General features: G+C 55.2%; 1 protein-coding gene across 2 annotated transcripts in view; it reads left to right on the top strand.

Moving 5' to 3' along the window:
* The first annotated feature begins 283 nt into the window (after positions 1-283).
* JAKMIP1 (janus kinase and microtubule interacting protein 1) overlaps positions 284-9002 on the top strand; it is a 183546-nt gene continuing 174827 nt past the window's right edge. For both annotated transcript variants that reach the window (XM_023206885.1, XM_023206884.1), the window contains exon 1: positions 284-620. The gene's annotated coding sequence lies outside the window, so the exon portion shown is untranslated. The remainder of the gene's footprint in view (positions 621-9002) is intronic.

Raw genomic sequence — 9002 nt, 5'->3', positions numbered from 1 at the left:
TGTCCAGAGCCTGAAAGCTCCTCCCGGGGGTTGCTCCGACTCAGCGAGGCGCCACGGTGCCCGGCGCGGCTGAGGGCGCTCAGCGCCCGGACCCCAGCCCTGCCCCGGCCGGCCGCTGGCCTAGTGCGCACGCTCCGGCAGCTGCGCGCCCCCTCTCGCGGCGGCAGAAGCTCTCCCAGAGTCTGCCCGGGGCGGGGGCGGGGGCGGGGCGGGGCGGGCGCCTCGCCCTCCTGCCTGACTGGCAGGAAGACAGACCAATCGGACGGGCTCCCCAGGGAGGGGCGGGGCCGTGCCTGAGCCGGGCGCCGGCGGCCGAGGGAGCTGCAGCCACCCGCGTGCGGCACGCGCCGGCCGCCTGCCCCTATCGCGGCCACCAGTGCCGCGGCCTCTCGACTCCCGCCCCGCCGAGCCGCGCGCACGACTGCCATCCTCCTCAATTGCTTTTTACGATTTTTTGTGCATGCATTCATTTTCTGTTCCGTTTTGTCCTTTTTAAGGCGGTGGCGGCGGCGACACCGGCGTAAGCTCGCAGCGGGGAGGGGGCGGCCGGAGGATGCGGCGCGGGGCTGCGCTCGCTACGCCCGCTGCTGCTGCCCGGCTCGGGCCTGAGCGCCGAGCAGGTGGGTACAGGTGCGCCGGGGGGCGGGAGGCGCGCGCAGGCCAGAGAGAACCCGTGGACCCGGCGACCGAGGGGCGGACCCGGCGGCGGGGGACGCGGCGCCCGGTGCCACCCCGCCCCATCGTCCATCTCCCCGTCCTCCGGTCATCGCGCCCCCTTCGGGTCTCCCTTCCACTCTCGCATCCCACCTCAGTGTTCCCCCACCCTTCCGTACCCATCCCCCACTCGTCTTCAGACCCCCTTGCAAAATCTCCCAGCCGCTGCGTCGCTTCCCCCAACACCCCCTCCCGGTTCCGCCCCCAGCCCCCAGCTCTCCTTCACGCCACCCCTATTTCCACTCCTCTCCGGATTCCGCCCCCAAGCCAAGGAGCGGAAGGGGGGGACCCACCCGGTGCCTGCCGGAGTGGCGCGGGGGGTGTGGCCGGCCGGTCCCCTCCGTGTCTTCCGCAGGGTAGGTCGCAGTCCCCCAGATCCCCGCCCAGGTGGCAAAGAGCTGGGGGCCGCGCCCCGGCGGCGGGGGGCCAGCGGGCGAGGCCGCCCAGCCTGCACCCCACCCCACGCACGGCACACGCCGCCACGGCCCCTGCCACGCACACCCTCGCGCTGCTCCGCCCACGTGGGCGCCGGGGAGGAGGCTGGAGAGATGGGAAGAAAGGCTGGCACCCACCCTCCTGCCGGCCCGGCGCGCCCTGGGCGCACTGGCCTCGGAGATGGCGCGCAAGGATTGACTCCGGTGGTGCCAGACACCTTGCCGGGCGCCCTGCGTCGGGGCCAGCGGCCTCACCGGCCTGCGTCAGTGCGCGGCGGCCTCGTCTCCCAGCTTCTCGGTCCTTCGCTCCATTCCCCCTGCTGTGGGCTCCTGAGGATCCGGCCAGGGCAGCCCAGATAGAGGCCGCTTACGAGGCTGGCGCTTCTTTTCGCCTTAGAAGCATCCCTCTCCCACACATCCCAGCTCGCCGGTCTCCTGAAGGCTGGGCCAGCCTCGGATCTCCGCCAGCCTCTGCCCGGCTCTCTGAGCTCCAGCGATACTGTATCTAACCGCCAGCCCTCCTCCGCCGCTCGCCCCATCTGCGCACACTCGCAGGCACACTGTCCTTGGCCTTTGCCCGTGTTGTGCTCTCTCCGGAAACGCCCTAACTTCAGCTGGCCAGCTCCTTGTAGACCAAGGTCAGGGAGATCCCCTTGCCCCTCCTGAGCTTTCCTGGACCGCGGAGCTGTCCCAGGATGCTGTTACCATCTGATGGCCTCTGCCTTCCAGAGCAGAGGAGGAGGTGGGGAGGAGGGCAGGGGCAGCCTCAGCCCCTCTCCCAGGGCTCCACCCACAGTGAATGTTGGGCATAGCAGCGACATCTCCCCTAAGTCAAAGCAACCCGCTGGTGTGGAGGGCGAGGCCATGGGAGGAGTTGGCCCTTCCTCTAGCACCCTGGGCTTGTGGGTGGTGGCTCCAATAGCTGGGATGGGCAAGGAGGAGGGACACATTCGAGGATGGAGTGGGAGGATTAGGATCCTTTCCTAGCAGGGCACTGTCACCCTCCTGGAGATCTGCGGGTCTGCAGAGACTGATGTTGCGGCGCACAGTGGAGGCTTGTGGCTTGTTGCAAGATTTTTGTTGTTGAGATATGTACGGGTTTGTAATGCTGAACATCTCCGCTCCGGAGTCTGGGGTAATTCTTACCTGGAGTCTTTTTGCAGTAAGCCGCTCCCAAAGGATCACAGTGTGGACCCAATGCATGAGATGACTGGCATTTTCCTCCTTCACAAACCACCTATGACTCCCACTGCCCCCACGACCTCACCAGTTCCTCCCGTCCTGACTTCCCTGGCCCATCTCTCCCCTCTCCCTGCCACGATGTCTCGGCCACGCCTGCTGCCTCTGTGTTGTGTAGACATGTCTTCACACTTGGGTTTTTCCCCACATGCTTTTTTTTCACCCCCCTCTCTAAAACAATGCTCCCCTTCCTTGTGTATCTGGAGAACAATTCATGTTAAAGTCCAGCTCTCAGGTTCCATCACTGTGATTTTCCCAGACTCTATGGGAAAGATTGTGTGGTTCTCTCATTGGTTCTCAGAACTTTTCATACACGTCCAGTGTGATATTTGTTTGTGTAGTTTTTCCTTAAGCAGATCTTGCCCACTAGAGACTGGGGACACGGGACACAGTGAGGTCGCCTGAGAGATGGTCCCACTTTGGTGAGGGCTCTGTTTTCCTAGGGAGGTGACCACACAGACACTGCCCGTGCTGTCAGAGAGCCATGTGCAGGGAGAGAGGGGGACCGGCCCCTGCCTTGGCCTGGCCAGGAAGGCTGCCTGAGGAAGTGGCAGGACTGTAGCCCCACTCTCTTGGTGTGTAAGGGTGGATTGGGCTGTGGGACAAGTGGCAGAGGGAACAATTTCTAGTCCATAAGGCAGCAGCGATTGCCACTGCAGGCTGTGGCTATCTGTTTAACTCCTCCAGGGTAGGACCTTGCATCTCTTCAGGCTCTGAGCCAGACTGCCAGGGTTCCCATTCAGGCCCTGCCTCACTTAGCTGAGATTGGGCAAGTGCCTCCCTGCTGGGCTTTCTAACTAAATGGGGGCTTCCCTTGGGGAGTCTGAGGATGACTGCGGTTTGTCCCAGTTCTCCTGAGTCACTCCTCTCCCCATAGTGGCAATGGGATCAACCTGCAGGGCTTCTGAAGTTGGACTCACCTGTACTTTATCCCTTATCCTTGTGTGATCTTGGGTAAGAGGATTAACCTCTCTGAGCCTCCGTTTCCTGTATAAAAGGGGGCAGTGGTATCTCTTTGGCGAGGTTGATGTGGGGATCAGAGGTGTGGTCCCTGAGCAAAGGTAGCAGCTTTATGAGGGATGATGATGGTGAAGAAGCTATGAGAATATTTATTCATTTAGCCTCGTCACAGAGCAAACTCCCATACCCACATTTGGGGTCCTTCTTTAGCTAACAACGAAGCTAATGATCAGAGCAGTGGCCACCGTTGTGGTGGGCTGAGCGGTATGAGGGACCAGGCTAGGTCAGTGGAACTGTGTTGAGGACCAGCTCCCACCCTACTGACAGTGTGACACTGGGCAAGTCACTTAGCCCCTGTACTCACTTTCTTTGTCTGGATAAGGGGAATGAGGGCCACATAAGGAAATATCGTCACTCAACCTCCTGCTTCTGCCTTGGGTTATCTCATCTTTGCTGCAAGGCACCACACAGGGTGAGGTCTACGTGAACACCAGAGAGGGAGCCGAGTCTCAGGACACCAGGGGACTCAGCAGTGGGGCTCCCTGACTCCAGGCCTCAGATGTTGCCCCATGGAGCGCACTGACCCCTGTGATGGAAAACGACCTTCCAACAGGGATGGCATGAGAAATAGATCAGAAAGTCTTCTTGGTGCTTTTTTTTTTTTTTTTGACAGTTTCTTTCTTGTTGCCCAGGCTGGAGTGTAGTGGTACAATCTCGGCTCACTGCAACATCTGCCTCGTGGGTTTAAGCGATTCTCCTGCCTCAGCCTCCCAAGTAGTTGGGATTACAGGCACCTGCCACCAGGCCCTGCTAATTCTTTTGTATTTTTAGTAGAGACGGGGTTTCACCATGTTAAGCAGGCTGGTCTCAAACTCCTGACCTCACCTCAGGTGATTTGCCCACCTTAGCCTCCCAAAGTGCTGGGATTACAGGCATGAGCTACCACCCCTGGCCCCTTCTTGGCACTTTTAATGGGAGCACATCACTGTCATGTCCATAGTGGCCATTGGTGTTGCTGTAAACGGAGACTCAGACAGTGACCCAGGGCTGGCCACTGGTGGGACCACAGCATCCTGACTCTAGCCCTGGATGCCTTCAGAAAGTGTTTTCTTTGCTCATGCTTTTCTGAGGCCAGGTGGACAGTACAGGGATCATGGATCAGCAGGGAGGGGCAGGGACAGGGAAGGAGCTCTGGGGGTCTCATGCTGTGAACGGCTGGGTTAGGAACCCCTCCCGTAGGACGTGAGAAGCAGGCGTGCTTGCAGGGAGTGGCCACAGAGGTCATTATTAGGTTGGTGCAAAAATAATCGTGGTTTTTGCCATTACTTTTGCACCACCCCCATACTGGACAGGAGAGGAGAAAGGGCCTGTGGTGAAAGCACCTGGGGCAGCTCAGAGTGTGGGAGGGGCAGCTCCCCAGCGGGGCCGGGGGCTCCCTCCTGCCTTTGATGTTAGTATTGGTTTTCAGAACCGCAACGAGAAGTATTATGCCTTTCATAAGTCTGCAGAGGTGAATTGACAGAAATACTGTTTTTCTTCATTATAACAGTTAACATGTGTGAATGGCACTTAGCAAGTGCCGGGATCTATGCCAGGGGCTTTTGTAAATAAAGTTTTATTAGAACACAGCCACGCCCATTTGTGTATATATGGTCTGTGGCTGCATTTGTGCCAGACTGGCAGAACTGAGCAGCTGGGGGAGACATCTGTGAAGCCAAAGACATTTACTCCCTGGCTTTTTCCAGGAAGAGTTTGCCTCCCACTGGTCTGTGCTGTCCCTGGTCTGACTGAACCCATTCAGTCTCAGAGGGAGGCACGCACCTGCATTTCTATTTTATAGATGGGCACAGAGGGGCTCCGAAGCTTGCCAGGGATTATAAAGCGAGTATATTCCAGAGCAGGGATTTGAAGCCAAGAAACCCCTGTTCTTTTTTGAGGGGAGGAGATGGGGCAGGGAGATTTATATTTTTATTAGCTTCTAATTTAATTTTACCATGTTTAGAGAATGTGGTATGCGTGGTATCTATTTTCAAAAATTTGTTGACAATTCCTTGATGGGCTAGCACCTGATCATTTTAAAAAATATATTTATCATGGTTAATATACTAAATATATCAAAATATTTAATCATGGCTGATATATTAACCGTTTCTAAGTGTGCAATTCAGTGCATGAAGCACATCCAGACTGTTGAGCAACCAGTGCTACCGTCCACCTCTGGAACTCTCTATCATCCTCACCTGCAGCCCACATTCTTCACAGATGCCCTGTGCTGTCTTGTGGGAGTTTTGTGGAATAAAACAAATATTAGTGGCATCATAATTTAGCAGAGAAGGCTTTGACATCAGACTTGGGTTTGAACACCAGCTCTGCCATTTACCAGCTAATCTTGTGCTATTGTCTGCAGCCCCCTGAACCCTCTGCGACTCAGGTTCCTCATTTGGGAAATGGAGATCACCCCAATCTGGTCCCTGCACATCCCTCGTTTGTGAGGATGAGACTAAGGAACGGAGGTGAAAGGCCTCGTCTAGCATCACGCAGTGGACGGCAGCTGCAGTGGCTGCTCCCTTTTTTGGGCACCACCACCCTCTTGTGTTAGGTCAGCCCGTTCCCCTCTGTGTGGTCTGAGGGGGCCCCTTTATCTTTTCCAGGACCTGCAAACATCCTCAGGACCCACTGCATATCCTAAAACTCCCAACGGGCCTGGGAGGACCTGGGTACAGCCTGCCTGCTGTCCTGTCTCCCATGGGAGGACCCGGGTACAGGCTGCCTGCTGTCCTGTCTCCCACCATGGCTGAGACTGGCTGAAGGGCCACTTTAAGGAATGAAAGGCGTTCTGTGTGCACCAGCCAGGGACTGCCAGCGGGTGCTCATTGTGGCAGAAATACCCTTATGCCTGCCAGGTCAGAGGGAGGCGCTGGCTCGGTGTGCTGGCCTCTGAGCTTCTCCTTTGGCTGCATTTTGAGTCAGGAGCCTGGACTGGCCCTGGGTCCCTCCTCAGCGCTGGAGGGGGTGGGATGCATCACCACGGGTGGGTGTCCTTCCGGTGAGGACTGTGAGGAGTTGACAGTGGAGGCAAGGAGTGAGCTGGTAAGTAGCTTTCTGCTTCTTTTATCCTTGGGGCTTCTGTCTCCTGTCTTCTCCCACCCTATCCTGTTGCATCTGGTGGCTGGTCGCCCCTCTCTGCTTGTTCTGACATGGGAATGTATTGGATGAGATCATAACCTGTGCTTTCCATTAAAGCAGTTCTTTTTCCCCTTCTTTTTCTTAAAAAAATTGAGGTGAAATTCAATCACTCTAAATTAACCGTCTTCAATTATACAATTCAGTGGCATTTACTACATTCACAATATTGTGCAACTATCACCTTGATCTAGTTGCAAAACAATTTCCTCACTCCCGAACAAAACCCTCTCCCAGTCCTGGCACTCATCCATCTGCCCTCTGTCTCCTTGGATTTGCCTGTTCTGGATATTTCAAGAGTAGATCGTATGTGGCTTTTTGTGGCTGATTTCCTTCACTTAGTCTGATATTTTCAAGGTTCACCCATGTTGTAGCTAGTGTCGGTGCTTCCTTCCTCTTTATGGCTGAGTAGTATTCCATGGTGTGACTATAACACAATTGTCCATTCATCTGTGGATGGACATTGGGGTTCTCACCTTTGTGGCTGGTGTTGGAAGCAGTGCTCAGGGTGCCAACATTTTCTTCCCAGGGCTGTGGCTGCCCGGGTCCTGTTCTGCAGGCTTTTCCACCCTCTCCTCCCCTGCTCATTAATGCATCAGTTCAGTCCCTTGTGATGAGCACTGTGCTGGGGGCTCCCAGCCTTGACTTGTCCTTGAAACCTGCAGAATGGTTTGTTGGCTCCTCATTTTCCAAGCAAGAGCGTGGGAGCGCCCCGAGGCAGGAGGGACGATGTAGGGGCCATCCGAGTGCCCCAGAGGGGCAGCTGGCACAGCGCAGGGAGCCCTGGCCGCCTTTCCTTCGGTTGCTGGAACATGCTGGATTCTTGCTGCTCAGAGCGCTTGTGTGAGCTGCTTGCTGCCTGGAATGTTCATCCCTGCCCTGGCCCAGACTGGCTTCTTTTCATCCCTCATGTCTGTATTACACAGGGTTCTCTAGAGGGACAGAACTAATCGGATATATGTGTATATGCAAGGGATTTTATTAAGGAGAATTGACTTACCAATCACAAGGTAAAGTCCCAAAATAGGTCGTCTGCAAGTTGAGAAGCAAGGAAACCAGTGGCAGATCAGTCTGGGTCTCAAAACCTCAAAAGTACGGAAGCCAACAGCACAGCCTTCAGCCTGTGGCCAAAGGCCCGAGAGCCCTGGCAAACCACTGGTGTAGGCCCAAGGGTCCAGAAGCTGAACAGCTTGGAGTCTGATGTCCGAGGGCAGGAAGCATCCAGCACGGGAGAAAGATGGGGCCGGAAGACTCAGCAAGTCTGCTCTTCCATCTTCTCCTGCCTGCTTTATTCTAGCCATGCTGGCAGTAGTAGGTTAGATGGTGCCCACCCAGACTGAGGGTGGGTCTGCCTTTCCCAGCCCACTGACTCAAATGTTAATCTCTTTTGGGAACACCCTCCCAGACACACCCAGGAACAATACTTCGCATCTTTCACCAATCAAGTTGACACTCAATATCAACCACCACAATGTCTCAGCCTAAATTTCTCCTCCTTGGGGAGGTTTTTGACTGTCCCAGATAGTGACTGTGCCCCTTGTCCCCATCAGTACCGTTTGCTTTTGAGAATCATCATGATCTGAAATGGTTTTATTGTCATTTCCCCTCCCCAGAAGCTAGAATCAAGCACTATGAGGGCAGGAACCCTGCCTGTGGGGTTTCCCCTCCTCTGTCAGCCTTGGACATTGGCACAGAGCAGGTGTTCAATTAGTAATCACTGCTACTGACTTAATTTCTGAACTCCTGCTAGCTCTGTGATTGAGTGCTTGCTCCTTTATCTTTCTGAGCTTCACTTCCTTCTTTTGTGAAATAAAGAGAATGTCCATATCTCTTGGGGTTGGTTTTTGGATGTAGACCAAAACCAAAACAGGCTCAGTGGCGTCTGTGTGCAGTAGGTGTTTGTCAGCCGGCGCTGCTGCTGGTGTTACTTGTGGAAGTCATGGTCATTGTGATTGTCAATGAGTTTTCTAATGCCAGGTGACTCTTACGCTTGCTCTGAGGCCACCAGGGGACCTCCTGGAGCTGAGCTGTCCTATTCCAGTAGCCACTTGCCGGTAGGGGCTATTGAGCACTGCAGTGTGGTTCCTGTGGACTGAGATGGACTGTGAGTGAAAAATACACCCTGGCCAGACGTGGTGGCTCACGCCTGTAATCCCAGCACTTTGGGAGGCTGAGGAGGGTGGATCACCTGAGGTCAGGAGTTCGAGACTAGCCTGGCCAACATGGCAAAACCCCATCTCTACCAAAAAATACAAAAATTAGCTGAGCGTGGTGGCAGATGCCTGTAATCTCAGCTACTCGGGAGGCTGAGGCAGGAGAATAGCTCAAACCCGGGAGGCGGAGGTTGTAGTGAGCCAATATCGCACCACTGCACTCCAGTCTGGGTGACAAGAGCGAAACTCCGTCTCAAAATAAATAACTAAATAATAAATAAACAAATAAATAAATAAATAAATAAATAAATAAATAAAT

The sequence above is a fragment of the Piliocolobus tephrosceles genome, chromosome 3 (genome assembly GCF_002776525.5).
Source record: "Piliocolobus tephrosceles isolate RC106 chromosome 3, ASM277652v3, whole genome shotgun sequence".
Lineage (NCBI taxonomy): Eukaryota > Metazoa > Chordata > Mammalia > Primates > Cercopithecidae > Piliocolobus > Piliocolobus tephrosceles.
Note: the sequence above shows the minus strand (reverse complement) of the source record. Positions and strands in the feature narration are given on the sequence as shown.